The sequence below is a fragment of the Mercenaria mercenaria genome, chromosome 7 (assembly GCF_021730395.1).
Source record: "Mercenaria mercenaria strain notata chromosome 7, MADL_Memer_1, whole genome shotgun sequence".
In the NCBI taxonomy this organism is placed as follows: domain Eukaryota; kingdom Metazoa; phylum Mollusca; class Bivalvia; order Venerida; family Veneridae; genus Mercenaria; species Mercenaria mercenaria.
The window spans coordinates 49623207-49640958 of NC_069367.1; the positions used below are offsets into that span (position 1 = coordinate 49623207).

The 17752-nt window shown below is 35.4% G+C and overlaps 1 long non-coding RNA gene across 1 annotated transcript; it reads left to right on the forward strand.

The window, feature by feature from the left end:
* Positions 1 to 246: 246 nt before the first annotated feature.
* LOC123554197 (uncharacterized) lies at positions 247 to 15021 on the forward strand. The gene is made up of 3 exons (XR_006686958.2): positions 247 to 406; positions 10933 to 11022; positions 12273 to 15021. It is a non-coding gene; the product is annotated as an uncharacterized LOC123554197 (long non-coding RNA).
* Positions 15022 to 17752: the final 2731 nt, after the last annotated feature.

Here is a 17752-nt window from a genome sequence, read left to right on the forward strand (position 1 = left end):
GGTGGTAGGTGAAGGGAAATCCCTGTCTCGTGGTCTACCCCCACTCCTGCCTTCAGCACTCGCGGGGCGCCAAAGGTCGGACCACTTTTTCGAAGCCGGCGACGGCCCTGTTTCACTAATCATGACACACACTCCTGTCCATAACACTCGAACGTAGAGTGCGACAATGGCGATCGATATATAGGTAGGTAAGTAGGTAGGTATAGGCAGGCGGGCATAATATTCTCTATCCGGAATAATACGGTACGGTACGGATAAACACTAAGTTACCGTCAAGGACGGTCAAGTCAACAACTGTATTTTAATAATGTGGTACGAGCTTTTGCCCTTCATGGGCTTAATGGCAGCATGTACCGTGGCAGTACAATATATCCATATTCCATTTAATTATGCTAAGACTGGACATGTAAGTTGTGTTGATTATAGGATGCCGAACGGGTGAATTCCACACAACATCAAGCCAACTTCCAAGACTCTTTTTTTCTTTTTTTGTACTTCTGCCAATACAGTTGGACCCCGAAATTGAAATTCATAGACATAGGACAATTCAACCCCAAGAAATATTTGTTCCTTGGGGCTATTACAGGTTCCAGAAAATCGGCATGCCTAAAGGTGCCCGCGTTAAAATAGTGTAGTGGTCGATGACCTTTTTAAGAGAGTTATACGGTACCGTACCATACCGTATGCGTAGTTTTCCAGGGCTAGGATTTTGTAGTTGGCAGTGGCTACGATTACGGTACCGTAATCCTAGCCTACGGTTCTTGGATTACGGAAGTTTTGTATGCCTAGACAACTCAATGAGAATAGGCTAGGATTAGGGAAGTATTTAAGAGGTATCAAATAGGGTGCAGGTCAAAACGTACCCAAACCAAAATGTACCCACTTGGTCAAGTCAAAATGTACCCAAAAAAGTCAAAATGTACCCAATTGGCTTAGTCAAAATGTACCCAAAAAAGTCAAAATGTACCCAATTACTTTGGCATTTAGTATTTAAATAGGAAGTGTCTAGGGGTACGGATCCGTACCTCTAGACAAGCCTGTTAGGGGTTTTCTAGGGGTACGGACCTCCGTTTTTCTAGAGATTAAGGGTCATTTACATTTCAAATTTTGTTTAAAATGGAAGAACAAATAACATTTCATCAGAATTCACCTTAAACTTGGATCTAAATGGTTTACAGATAACAACGCTCATCCGATTTGTTACATTTTCTTTCAGAACGTAAATAACCGAGGAACACCAAATAAATCACGAGGATTTCGAACTGGCAGAAAAAATATAAAGATTAAACAAAATAATGTTAAATAAATTATTTTGGGAAAAATATTTTAAATTGATAATTAACCCTTAGTGTATTTATGTTTTTCACACATTTGGTAGCCATGACGAGATACATGGGACATTTTCACAAACAGTTTCTTTTCGCTTAATTGATTACTAAGCAATCAGTTCCGTGCCGATTGTCATTATACCTTGTTAAATAACAACATAAATTGGTGCATATTATCATGCCAAATTTATTAATTTATTTTTGCTGAATTTCAAATAGAATTCATTTAAGGAATAGATTCATTCATTAATCTAGCTTTTATCAACAGTTTATTTGACAACAATCTAATCGATAGGAACTGTGTGTATTCATTTGGAGTTCCTCGGTTATTTAGGTTTTGAAAGAGAAGGTAAACAATCGGGTGAACGCTGGTATCTGTAAACCAATTAGATCCAAGTTTTAAGTGAAGACTGGTAAAGACTTATTTGTTATTTCATTTTCAACAAAATTTAAGATGTAAATAACTATAAATCTCTAGAAAAGGGAGGTCCGTACCCCTAGAAAACCCCTAACAGGCTTGTCTAGAGGTACGGATCCGTACCTCTAGAATCAGATTCTAGAGGTACGGATCCGTACCCCTAGACACTTCCATTTAAATACCCATAAATTCAGCTATGTATTATATGTAATATTTTAAATATATGTAAGTTGTAGATTGAATGTTAGAGAAGTAGATCTAATAAAACTAGATTAGCACAATAATTGATTACTTTTCGAACCTACAGCACAGTTGTTTCACACCTGTTGTGAAATGTTTTACTCCTGTCTTTATTAGACTGTCAATGGAGTGATTGACACCTAATTTAATTATCAAAGTGACTTTCTTTAATGTCCGAGTTTGTAAATTTCCTACTTTATTTTCTATTGTTAAAAAATCTTTATAAATATGCATCTGCAGCTATCTTATCAGAATCCTATATATATATCTGTAAAAACTCTTAATAACTTGATGATTAGAGCTGCAGGTACTGGATGCACTATTTCATCACTGAAACACTAGTTGCTCCATAATTGTCTTATCAAACTATTCACTATTCAAACATTTTATACATATTTAGTACAAAATAAATAATATTAGAGATGCACTATTTCTAAGGACGAAGTTGGATTAGGCTCTGCCAAAGCACTTTCTTCTAACTCCTGTGGTCTGGTGAAGGGAGCCGTCACATTAAACGAGTCATCTTCAGTCTCAGGTTCTGTTCTCATAGAGTGTGTATCGGCTGTTAGGCCATCTAAGGACTGAGTAGAATCTTCCATAGGCGGTATTTGTAGGAGCATGTCACCAACACTGGTATCAGATGTGTCCATGGGTGTCTGCAACAAAACATTAATTAACAAAAAGCATAATAATATTACCAATGATAAACTCAGTACGTTAAGGAAGATTTCTCATTTTCAGACTTTTTAATTGGGAATGCATAAGGCTAAAATACATGAGTAGCCCTGTTTAAATTAAAAATAATGTTTGTATGGTTTCATTAACTTCCCCATTTTTGCATGTTATACCATTTAATTGTTATTATATGATACAAATGTACCTTGTATATTGCAAGTCAGTCTTGACAAAGTTTTACACTATGTCCTATACTTGCTTATTTATTCCTGAATGTTTTACACGCAATAATTATAATTATCAGGAAACAACAAATGAAATCTCTGGTCACTTCACCACGGCGCATCTTGAATTAATTTTAAATTGACGAATGTATCAAAAGAAATATGGCATTTTTTTTAAGAATTGGTATAAATCTAATGAAATTACTTACTGGATATATGATTTAACAACAACACTTGTTTTCTCAACGGAATATATCAGAAAAAAAACCCAGAAAAACTTACCAGTGTTACAAGCACAATGTTGCCATCCTCCGCAAGAATCACAATTAATTGCTTGATGATGATTTGCAACAAGACGCGAGCAGTGTAAACAAAGCACGTTTGAACTCATGATAACAAGTGAAAAGGAAAGAAACAGGGCATCTTATATACTGGATTAAAACATTACTTATTAAAATTGCAATCAAACTGTGAAAATGTGAAAAAAAATAAAATAAAAAAAGGCACAAAAAATAATGCTTTAATTAGAAATAACAAAAGAAATTTCCAAGCAATTATATGCTTAGTGTTTTATTAGTTAGTAATTAAGTTGTAATAGATGAAAAATTTCAAACTTCAGTTTTACCCTTACGGAAATATTATAGTTTGCCGCGAACACTTGCTGCGATCATGCCGCGAATATCTGGCGAACATGCCGCGAACACTTTTGATACAGTTGGTATAATTGTTCGCGGGATGTTCGTTTGGTGTTCACTTTTCACATGCAAATTAGTTTTGCCGCGAACAAGCTGCCGCGAATTTCCCGCGAACAAGTAGCTGTGAACTTCCCGCGAACAAATTGCTGCGATCATCCCGCACGAGACGCATCTGACACCAGCCAAGTACCGGTTACGTTCGATACGTCGAAGATTCACCTAAGCGTAAAACGCGAATTTATCACTCAACATGCGCAAAAAGCAGATAAATCATCAAACAAATGGTTGCCACAGTATATATTCGACCTTAATTTCATCTAAATTCCCAATTATTTGCCATTAAATTGTTGTAGTTTCCATTTAATTTTTGCTAAACTTTCTTCCACTCAAGCGGAGTCTTGCAGGGGTGTATTGATTTTTCAGCCGGTAGTTGCTTCCCTTTCAAAAACCCCGTATTTTACCGTTAAATTCATACTTACTGGTCCGCCATTTTTAATGCAAAATGAGGCGAGCGGCTGACGATTTCGCGGGTTGTTGGGTCATGCAATTGTCCGCGCACCTGCTCTTTTGACTCTAAATTTCTAAATTTTGCTTTGAATCTTATTTAATAATTACATTTTGTTGCATAATGCCAGTATTTTTGATTTTTCAACCAACTAATTGGTGTCTTATAGAGGGTCAAACGAAATAAGGCTGCAGTGCCTAAAACTAATTCCTTCGTCCAGAAACTAATCGTCCAGTTGACATGTGTTTTTAAAAAGTTACACTTTCCAGTTTGTACATCGTTATTTTACAGTTCTACATACAAGTGGCTTCAGGGTGGAATGAACAAAGTGAACTGTGCAGTAAATACTAATTTTTCACATTAAACAAGACTTTCTACACATATGCATTCAGAGGGTGCGAATTAACAAGAAAGTTTTTTAGTGATTCAGACTGATGACATGGTTGGTTTTATGTATGCATAATTTATATATTTTATATTTCTTTGTGTTTTAAGCTATTTATATCTTTGGAGGAATGCCCAAAATATACTTTGACCTAATTTTGACCCTCGCACATGTCTTTGTTAATGCCCATGCGAAGTGTTAAGGGGATCGAAACTACAGCATAACAGGCTATGTTAGGACATGTATAAATGACATTGTAAACTTACTTATTGTAAACTATCTTTAAATTTCACTTAATTTTACTATTATTTCGTGCTACCAGTCGGCCGTATTGGGTTAGTACAATGTTAATGGCGGCGCGCAGAAATATTATAGAATTATCTATGTTTCGTATATACCTGCAATTGTTTCATCATGACTATTCATGTCAACACAAATGGTCTTTAATAACAAACAATTATATGATTATAAATCATTAAATTCAAAGTAAAGAATTTTTTTAAAAAAATTTTATTTAACTTTGACACTCATATTTCTATAAATTATAATATTTTCACGCGCTGCCATTAAGATTATACTTACCCAAAAATGCGGATAGATAACACAAAATAATAGGCCTAAGGCAGGCATGAAAAATCGCTATTTTAATTAAGTGAAATAAGTAAGTTTACAACATCATTTTATGCATGTCCTAACATATATTTGTTGCCTCTTAATATATTTCCGTAATCCTAGCCTGTCCTCATAGGGTTGTCTAGGAATACAGAACTTCCGTAATCCTAGAACCAGAGGCTAGGATTATGGTACCGTAATCGTAGCCACTGCCTTTGTAGTTTTTACAAATATTAATTCTGTAAATATATCCCTCGAGTCCATATAACATTAAGTTTGCAGTGTGCAACATTAATTTTTTAACACTGTAGCCCCAATTTTTTGTAGCCCGACAGAATTTTTCATAGCCCCACCAATTTTCGCATAAGAATGAACAAGACTTTCATTTCAATATGTTTTACTTAATTTCTTTTAATATACTGGTGTAGGTTGGTGAATATTGATATATTTTAGATTATTTGGAATATTTTCAGAATTGATTTTGAAATCTGAAACAGTGTTCACAAAATTGTGCAGAAAGTGAAAGACACAAGAGTCATGAAACTAGATCAAAACAGCTTTGTAGACTAGAAATAGCTTGGCAGAAATATATATAATGGATTTGTTTTTTTATACAGTAGACTAGGAAATGAAATGGATTCAAACTGTATGAATATGCAGAAACAAATTTATCCGAATTTGAATTTCGTTTGAGTACTATAATTGTTTTTAGCTCACCTGTCACAAAGTGACAAGGTGAGCTTTTGTGATCGCGCGGCGTCCGTCGTCCGTCGTCCGTCCGTCCGTGCGTGCGTGCGTGCGTGCGTCCGTAAACTTTTGCTTGTGACCACTCTAGAGGTCACATTTTTCATGGGATCTTTATGAAAGTTGGTCAGAATGTTCACCTTGATGATATCTAGGTCAAGTTCGAAACTGGGTCACGTGCCATCAAAAACTAGGTCAGTAGGTCTAAAAATAGAAAAACCTTGTGACCTCTCTAGAGGCCATATATTTCACAAGATCTTCATGAAAATTGGTCAGAATGTTCACCATGATGATATCTAGGTCAAGTTCGAAACTGAGTCACGTGGGGTCAAAAACTAGGTCAGTAGGTCTAAAAATAGAAAAACCTTGTGACCTCTCTAGAGGCCATATTTTTCATGAGATCTTCATGAATATTGTTTAGAATGTTCACCTTGATGATATCTAAGTCAAGTTCGAAACTGGGTCAGGTGGGGTCAAAAACTAGGTCATTAGGTCTAAAAATAGAAAAACCTTTTGACCTCTCTAGAGGCCATATTTCTCAATGGATCTTAATGAAAATCGGTCAGAATGTTCACCTTGATGATATCTAGGTCAAGTTCGAAACTGGGTCACGTGGGGGTAAAAACTAGGTCAGTAGATCTAAAAATAGAAAAACCTTGTGACCTCTCTAGAGGCCATATTTTTCATGAGATCTTCATGAATGTTGGTCAGAATGTTCACCTTAATGATATCTAGGTCAAGTTCAATACTGGGTCATGTTGGATCAAAAACTAGGTCAGTAGGTCTAAAAATAGAAAAACCTTGTGACCTCTCTAGAGGCCATATTTCTCAATGGATCTTCATGAAAATTGGTCAGAATGTTCACCTTGATGATATCTAGGTCAAGTTCGAAACTGGGTCACATGCGGTCAAAAACTAGGTCAGTAGGTCTAAAAATAGAAAAACCTTGTGACCTCTCTAGAGGCCATATTTTTCAATGGATCTTCAGGAAAATTGGTCAGAATGTTTACCTTGATGATATCTAGATCAAGTTCGAAACTGGGTCACGTGGGGTTAAAAACTAGGTCAGTAGATCTAAAAATAGAAAAACCTTGTGACCTCTCTAGAGGCCATATTTTTCATGAGATCTTCATGAATATTGGTCAGAATGTTCACCTTGATGATATCTAGGTCAGGTTCGAAACTGGGTCACGTGGGTCAAAAACTAGGTCAGTAGGTCTAAAAATAGAAAAACCTTGTGACCTCTCTAGAGGCCATATTTCTCAATGGATCTTCATGAAAACTGGTGAGAATATTCAGCTTGATGATATCTAGGTCAGGTTCGTAACTGGGTCATGTGCGGTCAAAAACTAGGTCAGTAGGTCGAAAAATAGAAAAACCTTGTGACCTCTCTAGAGGCCATATTTTTCATGAGATCTTCTTGAAAATTGGTGAGAATGTTCACCTTGATGATATCTAGGTCAAGTTTAAAAGTGGGTCACGTGCCTTCAAAAACTAGGTCATTAGGTCAAATAATAGAAAAAGCTTGTGACCTCTCTAGAGGCCATATTTTTCAATGGATCTTCATGAAAATTGGTCAGAATTTTTTATCTTGATGATATCTAGGTCACATGTGCTCAAAAACTAGGTCACTATGTCAAATAATAGAAATAACGACGTCATACTCAGTTCAACACTGGGTCTTGTGGGGATAGGTGAGCGATTCAGGACCATCATGGTCCTCTTGTTGATAAATAGGGCGATGATGACATAAAGAAGACCTATTCCAAAAAAACGGACCTCTTTCTGATATTTTTTCTGCTGTTAGTGTTAATGCTGTTGGCCTTTTGAATGCCTTTCCTGGCTTTGCCCCAGTGAAACGATTCATTCTTGGCGCGCGAAAGTCGTTGTCATCTCTCGGATATCCCAGTTTAACTGGGGTCAATTACTTTAAAATGTAATTAATTAAATTACAATTACATTGAGAAATGTCCAGTTAAATTACAGTTACCATTATATGAAAATTAGGAATGTAATTAATTAAATTACAGTTACATTGCAAATTGTAATTAATTACATTCAACTACAATACCAAATGTGGTGCTTCTTACATGAACACTGTAAATTACTTTGTACTACATTTTATGTCATATACATGATAATTCACCTGTAAACTGATTTCAATTATTTCAAAATTGAATTTAAGCGCAAAGTAAAATGTGTGTTTGTGGGAGAACATCACTCAGTCTTTAATATTGCAAAAGGAGCTAAAAGTCAGCCCTAATTAATAGTTAATACATTGTCAAGCAGAATTCTGTTGCCAAGATGCATGTTGAGTCAGGTATATCTCTGAGGTCTGAATTTCTCTGAAGTTTATGTGATCATGGTTCTGCAATATATGTTTCAAATTTAACTAGTATACTTCAGTATTTAATCATTTACATTTTAAACATATATTTAAAGTTTTTATCCTTGACACTACATGTTATCCAAAGGATCACATTGAATTAAGTTGTAAGACGTTCATGAGCCGTCCTAGAATAACTGTGTCACTAAAACTGTAGAACACTCATAATGTCTACAATAATAACTTAGCAAATTTCGCAGGTTTACAATGATCATTTTTGGTAAATTAGTTCCTCAGAATCTTTCATAGCCCGACTGGCTACGGTCTGCTGATTTTCAGTTGCCTGAGCCGATTTTTTTGTAGCCATTGGCGAATGGGCTACCATTGATGTTGCACACTGAGTTTGTTATTAATTCATCAGTCCAAGAAAAACAATAAACATGATAAAAGCTTCCGATTATGACGTTTGCGATTTTATTTTCCCTAAGATTAAAAAATTATAAATATTTTTGTTTCCATAGACTTACAATGTATTTAAAACAACGAGAAAAATACGAGAACAAACTTTTGAAATCATCGCCAGAACTGTGAAAGTGAATCAAATTACTCGTACAACTAGGCATTATTGTATTTGACCAAACAACGACATGGTTACATCTTTGACACTTTCCACTGATTTGTCAAAATGTGTTCAAGTGCAAAAACAATGTTTTGTAAACATCACTATAATTGTTGATTAACAAAGCAGTCAGCTGGCATTGCTATGCAACTATTTGGTCTCTATTGTGAGAGAACGACTTGTAAGCTGCTTATTATGTCTCCCACCACACAGTGGTGTGGCAGACATTGTTTTACTCCTGTCCGTGTGTACATCTGTGTGTGTCTGTCTGCCATAAATCTTTACGTGCTCTAAGTCAAACATTTCTCATCTGATCTTCACCAAACTTGAACAAAATGTGTTTGACCATAAGTCCTCGGCAAAGTTCTGTAACTAGCAGAATCTGCCCAGGCACTTAAGAATTAAGGCCCTTGAATTACCGAAAATCAACCTTTTAACTCTTGTCCCATTGTCCGCGCTCTAAGTAGAACATTCCTCATTCAATCTTTACCAAACTTGTACAAAATGTGTTTGACCATAAGTCCTCAACCAAGTTCGATAACAAGCAGCCAGCAGAATCGGCTTAGGCACTTCGGAATTATGGCCCTCGAATTACCGAAAATGGGCCTTTTTACCCTTGTCCATGCTCTAAGAGTGACAGTTCTCATCTGCTCTTTACCAAACTTCAACCAAATGTTTTTGACCATAATCCACAGCCAAGTTCATTAATTAGCCAAATCGCCCCAGGCACTTTAGAATTATGGCCCTTGAAATACCCAAAATCAGCCTTTTTACTCTTCAAAGGTATATTTATAGTGAGTAAACAGTATATAAAGACTGAGTCACTATTTAGATGATTAGGCAGTTGTGGAGACATGCACTTTTCTCAAAAGCAGCTCTTAGTCTAGTTTATAAATATTTACAACTTTAAGCTGACCACCTTCAGACTGACTTTCATCTGGCAACTTTCTACGATTTACTTTTAATATTTGTTCATGTGCAGTACTTCTCATACCGATTTGATGGCTCGGTGTTAATAAAATACAGTAAAATAGTGTTAATAGTTATAAGAATTGGCCTGTAAATTGTAAGACTTACATCGTGTGCTGTAATTTTTGAAAACAGCCTTTTTCTGAATTCTGGACTGAAACAAAACTTATTGCATGGAAAATGATGTAATTAAGAAAATGAATGGTCACATCAGTAGTTTTTTAAAGATGAAAAAAACAAGCCATCTTTTCAAATTTATCACTTCACAAATATGCTTGCAGTTAGGTATTTATGCAAAGTTTTAAGAATAATAAATTTGATGCAAACACTCTCTGCTTAAAGTCTCCCCACTTCTCTCTAAATCGGCTTGGGGGAGAAGTGACCTCCTAATAAAGCTCTTGTGGCACTGCGGTGCATAGGTAAAACGAACCACTGACAAACACAGGCAGAATATAAAAGTGTTACCAGTACTTCTCATAACTTTTATTGCTTTATAATTTTGTTTCAGTTGGAGCATTATTTATGTATCATATTTACAAGATATCAGTTTCATTTATATAGCATTAAGACTTTGATAATTTATGTTATGTTACAGTTTTTTTAAAAAGGGATATATATGTTATATAAATATCATATGGCAGCATGTGTGACATTGATATTGTCAACCCAAGGGCAGAATGTCACCTGAGGCAAAAGCCAAGTGGTGACATTCTGTTTCGAGGGTTGACAATATCAGTGTCACACACGCTACCATATGATATTTATTTTATTATACCGAACAAAATTTAGTACATAAAAATGTTTAAAAATGTTTTTAACCCATTTAATTTAACAGTTTCATATTTAGTGTGGTAATCGCCGCTCGCCAGTGTACACATTGAATAGTGACGTCACTAAGAATATGTGTACAAGGGAGGCAGTCATTAGGCTAAAAAATTGAAGCAGTTAATTGCCCTTATATGACATTCAAACTGTCAGCGCGATCACATGACCTGACAGTCACTTTTGCTTGGTCACGTGTCAAAAAAGTTGAAAATGTTTTTGATAGTCAAAATATATCTCTTTCTCGGGTAATGGGATTTTATCATTGTAGGCAAAAGAGAGGTATAATAAAGTATGATATATCTTGAGAAATGCCACATTAAATGTGTATTACATTTATATGTAAAAAAAGCCAACTTTTTTCTTGTAGCTCAGAAATAATAAATGGCCAAGACACATGCAGGATGCTGCTATAATGGGAAGAGATATTTCTTTGACAGGGAGCCCACACAAACCTTTGGTATGTATACGATTGTATGTTACCATTTCATATCTGTAATCTGTACATATACCGGGAATAAATTAATTATAAGCTCAAGATAAATTTAATCAGGCAACTCACTACTCATAAATCTCTGCATGTTAAAAACATCAGGCTAGGTTTTATCTATACTTTTCTTTAAATAGCTGGACTGTTTATGGAATTTGTAGAGCTATTGCTCTCTCCTGTTGGAGTTTTTAGTTTAACTTTTCAAAGATTGATGGATGCTATTTTACTTGCCTTGGAATTGGCTTCGCTGTTGCTGTTGGCATTGCACACAGGTTAAAGTTTTATGGCAAACTTCTCAATGTCACTGTATCTTCTGAACTACTGCCCTTATCATCATCAAAAGGTTTGTCTTCGCAGATGTATGATTATTTACTGTCAGGTATCCTAAAAGGTCTCTTGGGTCAAATGTTATTATGCTGACTGAAGTGTTATTTTATTTTGTTGGGTTTAACATAACTATAGGTCATATGGCGACTTTCCAGCTTTGATTGTAGAGTAATACCCCTGGTGCCTCTCCAAGTGGGCACCTTGGTAGAACCAACCCCAGTGAGGCTTGGATCCAAATCGATGTGGCAAGTGATTTGAAGTCAGCGACCTTGGCCACAGACTGGCTGTCTGAAATAACATGCATACTTTCATACGGGCTTCTGAAAAATAAGCGCTAATAGTACAAAAATGATATTGCTCTTAGAAAAATAGCAGATAACTGTATAATCCTAATTTCTGTAGAATGCATGGGACAGTTTTGATTAATTACAGTTTTCATGTCACGTGGTCAGAGTATCCTATATGCAATTCGACTGTCAGCTAGATTACTACCAATTTGAACGTCGCCGATTAAATTGAATTTAATTACCGGTGCCTACAAAAATCTGAGTACTGATAATATCTATTTACATGTAAATTTCAGATTGTTGACTAAATAAAATTTGTGAGTTGATTTGTAACCCCCATGTCTCTTATTTATGTTGAAATATTTTCATATTAGTTTACAAAAATATGCAGTTAAAGTTATTAATTAAATGAAATATAGATTGTTTTCCAGTATTATTTTTGACCAAGAATTTCATAATTATAGAAATTTTAAAATCAGTATTTTATTTTTGATTTTTCTTTTGCAGCAAACTGATTGAAATAGGTTTAGTTTTGTTAACTAATAAATATAGATTGCACTGGATCTGTTAAGCATTTTCTTAATGACATTATGTTCTATTTTTCAGGGCCTTGAAACCATCCCAGATGAGGAGTAAATAAAGCAAAATGATGAACAATAACTAAACATTTAAAATGCAAATTGTAAAACTACTTGTTGGAAACTATGTAAAAAAAATACGGATGAGAAGTAAAAACAAACAGTCTGAAGAGCCAGATTTGCATGAATAGCCGACATTTCGTGTATTATATAGATCTTTATTCTATGTTTTTTAATTATATTAGATAATGAGTGAATAAATCTTGTTTCTCTTTTAGGGTATTTGAGCCGCACCATGAGAAAACCAGCAAAGTGCATTTGCGACCAGCATGGATCCAGAACAGCCTGCGTATCTGCGCAGTCTAGTCAGGATCCATGCTGTTTGCTAATGGTTTCTCAAATTGCAATAGGCTTTGAAAGCGAACAGCATGGATCCTGACCAGACTGTGCGAATGCGCAGGCTGGTCTGGATCCATGCTGGTCGCAAACACACTGTGTTGGTTTTCTCATGAAGCGGCTCATTTCTACTATGTTTCAGGATATCATCATACTTTGCCTTACTTTGTTGTAGTTATACCCCCACCAAACATGTTTGGAGGGGGGTATATAGGAGTCGGTTTTGTCGCGTCCCGAAATCTATTATCTCAGTTATTACTAAATGGATTTGATTCAAACTTAAAATAGATGTTCCACCTTATCACCCACATCATGTGACACAAGGTGCATAACTCTGACACCAAGTTTTCATGAATTATGTCCCCTTTTACTTAGAATTTAAGGTTAATTTTGTTGTATTTTCACTATATCTCAGTTATTACTACATGGATTTGATACAAACTTAAAACAGTTGTTCCACCTCATCACCCACATCATGTGACATAAGGTGCTTAACTCTGACATCAATTTTTTATGAATTATGTCCCCTTTTTACTTTAAATTTAAGGTTGATTTTGATGCATTTTCACTATATCTCAGTTATTACAAAATGGATTTGATTCAAACTTAAAATAGATGTTCCACCTCATCACCCACATCATGTGACACAAGGTGCATAACTATGACAACAATTTTTCTTGAATTATGTCCCCTTTTACTTAGAATTTAAGGTTAATTTTGATGTATTTTCATTATATCTCATTCTGATTGGCTTAGAGCCAAAGGGAAGTAACCTTTTTTTTTATCCCCCCACCAAAGGTGAAGGGGATATTAGAAATGCTCTCCGTCCGTGCGTCCGTCTGTCCGTCCGTCCGTCCGTCCGTCCGTGCGTCCGCAACGATATTTGTCCGGAGCATAACTCCAAAAGTACTTGAGGGATTTTCTTCAAACTTCATACACTGATAGAACACATTGGGAGGAAGTGCAGTGTGCAAGAACAATAACTCTACCTTGCCTATTTTTTGAGTTATTCCCCTTTATCTTATTTTCTTAAAAAAATTTGTCCGGAGCATAACTCCAAAAGTACTGGAAGGATTTTCTTCAAACTTCATACACTGATAGAACACATTGGGAGGAAGTGCAGTGTGCAAGAACAATAACTCTACCTTGCCTATTTTTTGAGTTATTCCCCTTTATCATATTTTCTTAAAACATTTTGTCCGGATCATAACCCCAAAAGTACTGGAGGATTTTCTTCAAACTTCATACACTGATAGAACACATTGGGAGGAAGTGCAGTGTGCAAGAACAATAACTCTACCTTGCCTATTTTTTGAGTTATTCCCCTTTATCATATTTTCTTAAAGAAATTTGTCCGGAGCATATCTTCTTCATGCATGGAGGGATTTTGATATATCTTGGCACAAATGTTTACCACCACGATGCGGAGTGTCATACGCAAGAACTAGGTCCCTAGGTCTAAGGTCAAGGTCACACTTAGAGGTCAAAGGATACAAGAATAAAAACCTTGTCCGGAGCATTTCTTCTTCATGCATTGAGGGATTTTGATATAACTTGGCACAAATGTTTACCACCACGAGACGGAGTGTCATGCGCAAGATCCAGGTCACTAGGCCTAAGGTCAAGGTCACACTTAGAGGCCAAAGGTCAGATACAAGAATGACTTTGTCCGAAGCATTTCTTCTTCATGCATGGAGGGATTTTGATGTAACTTGGCACAATTATACACCATCATGAGACGAAGTGTCATGCGCAGTTCCCTTCTTTAGAATTACTTCCCTTTGTTGTTACTTTAAATAGCTTTTATTGTAACTTTTTCATTACTAGTCGTAGGGAAAAATCGAGACCACTTTTCTGTAGTACAACAAACATGCTAAATCCAATTTTGAGGTGTATTTTGACCAGTCTCTTCCTGATAAAGATTTTTGTGTGGACTTGCAATTTTTTTTTTTTTTTTTTTTTTTTTTTTTAAAGAACTTCCCTTAGTTGTTACTATAAATAACTTATATTGTAACATTTTTATAATTGACCCTAGGGAAAAAACAAGACCACTTTTCTGTGGTACAGCATAGATGTTACTCTCCAGTTTTAGGTGTATTTTATTAATTTTATTATATATAAGGTATCTCTACCTAGTAAGGAGTGGACTTTAAAAAACAAAAGACTTACAATGATTACTAAACAACCACAAAATTAACATTCCATTTGCAAATACAGCTGCTAGAGTAAAGAAATTTGCTTTGACGGGCATATATTGTGACATTCTGGCACTCTTGTTCCCTGTTAGCTTTCCATTCCTTCTTTTTACAGTAGCCATATAGAAAAACATCATAGTTATACTCTTCATGAAAATTAGTAAAATTTAGCAGTAAACCACCTCACTACTGACTTATTCTTTCTTCCACATCTTAAAACCCCTGATGCGGACCACATCCTTCAATTATGATTTGCCCGGTGGGGGGATTAGCCATGTCTGACATGGCTCTTGTTAACCTTTGTACTGAGTTTCGTCCCCGTAAATTCCAGGAATTAGTCTATTTTTAGAAATCCTATTTTTAGGTTTTCAATATTTTTGGTATTTTTTTAACTTTTTTATTATCAGTCCTATGTAAAAAGTAAATACATTTTTCTTTGGTAACATGGGTCGGTAAGACACCTTTTTGTATTCACTTGTAGTGTATCTCTAATATTAGAGATTTTTTATATTTACCTCATCCCTCATCCAGGGCACATAATTATACTAGTGTTACTTATATGTGGAAGCCCAGGATGAAGTACTCCAAAGACGAGTAAACTTCTTTTTAAGTATTAAGCTTTTTTGACATTTTTATATTATTCTAAGTATTTTTAAGATTACTTATGTTTGCCATTCTTCATTGACAAGACCGTATGGTGGGGGTATGAGTCACTCCTGTGACAGTTCTAGTTTGTTTAGGTTGCACTTACAAGTTTATAAGACCTTGTCAGTTTGGTCCAGTCAGTGACATAAAAGTCCTTTTATATAATGCCTTCATAAGTTGATATAATATTATTAATTTAAATTGCCAGCGAAACGTTTTGGAAACTAGTGGATCAACTGACATATTCATATGACATTGTAAGAAAAAGGTTTCTTAAAACTAATAAAATGTATAAGAAAATTCTTTGGAAGCATAGAATGCAACCAAGCAAATTAACCCTTACCATGTCCAGTTGATTCTGCCTTTGTGACCAGTGTAGATCATGATCAGCCTGCACATCCATGCAGTCTAATCATGATCAGCACTGTTTGCTATTCAGTCAGTATCTTTTTTGTAAGCATCCCTTTTAACAGTTAATGTTACTGTCCAAATTGAAAGATGGACAAGTTCATTGTAGAAATTTAGCAGTGTAAGGGTAAATGGCAAACACAGTTTAAATAAGATTGTTCATGAAAGGTAATGAAATCTACAACACCCTGATGCCTTCTGAAACATATATACATAGAACAAGAATTGTTTGTAAAATATAAACGCCTCAAAGTTGGCATAAGTTTCTGTTTGAAGTATAATGTTAACTTTGACCCTTTAAGTAAGTGGCCTCATATTGGTTATCTTATGACAATTAACAATCCTTTTGAAGTTCAATGGCTGTAGGCTCAAGTGTTTTCAAGTTATTTGGATGTTTTCAGTTACTGTGACTTTGAATTGGTAATTTCTAAATCAAAAGGGGCCTACTACTGAGCAGGGGCAATCATTCTATGGTGTTAAATTGCTGTAAGGCCTTTGTCCAGTTACTGGCAAGAAATAAACTGCCATTGAAACGACTGACAAATATGAGAAAATAGGCATGTTCATACACAATAGGACACATTTTCCATGTATTTTTGATGTCACCTGAGACTGGTATGTAAATGAATCTTAAACGCATAAATAAATAGAAAATTTATTTGTTTCTGTGTAAGGTCAAAATATATTTCACTCGTGAACATTATAAATTGCATTTTCATGAATGGTGCACTCGTGAAAATATTGTATTATAGTGTTCACTCAGTGAAATATATTTCGATCTTGCACTAAAATAAACAAATTTCCTCTATATATTTCATCAAATTTAAATTCTCAGTAAAACATAAGCTGAAAACTTCTCCCCGAGATTACTGAAAGGTGATTCAAATAAGCTGAAAACAATGTGTCAATACCAACTTGAGCCAGGCTTTTAAGTACTCTTCAAAGTGAAGTAAAGGTAAAACAATGCTTAAACAATGTCAATATCAGTAAAATCAAAAACATTTTTAGAACCCTAACACAGTGCATATTTAAAATGAATCACTGACAAATACAACTGTCACTTCTGGTCACTTTTATTTTTAGCTCACCTGTCACAAAGTGACAAGGTGAGCTTTTGTGATCGCGCGGTGTCCGTCGTCCGTCCGTGCGTGCGTCCGTCCATAAACTTTTGCTTGTGACCACTCTAGAGGTCACATTTTTCATGGGATCTTTATGAAAGTTGGTCAGAATGTTCATCTTGATGATATCTAGGTCAAGTTCGAAACTGGGTCACGTGCCTTCAAAAACTAGGTCAGTAGGTCTAAAAATAGAAAAACCTTGTGACCTCTCTAGAGGCCATATATTTCACAAGATCTTCATGAAAATTGGTCAGAATGTTTACCTTGATGATATCTAGGTCAAGTTCGAAACTGGGTTACGTGCCATCAAAAACTAGGTCAGTAGGTCTAAAAATAGAAAAACCTTGTGACCTCTCTAGAGGCCATATATTTCACAAGATCTTCATGAAAATTGGTCAGAACCTTCATCTTGATGATATCAAGGTCAAGTTCGAAACTGGGTCACATGCCATCAAAAACTAGGTCAGTAGGTCAAATAATAGAAAAACCTTGTGACCTCTCTAAAGGCCACATTTTTCATGGGATCTGTATGAAAGTTGGTCTGAGTGTTCATCTTGATGATATCTAGGTCAAGTTCGAAACTGGGTCATGTGCGGTCAAAAACTAGGTCAGTAGGTCTAAAAAAAGAAAAACCCTGTGACCTCTCTAGAGGCCATACATTTCATGAGATCTTCATGAAAATTGGTCAGAATGTTCACCTTGATGATATCTAGGTCAAGTTCGAAAGTGGGTCACGTGCCATCAAA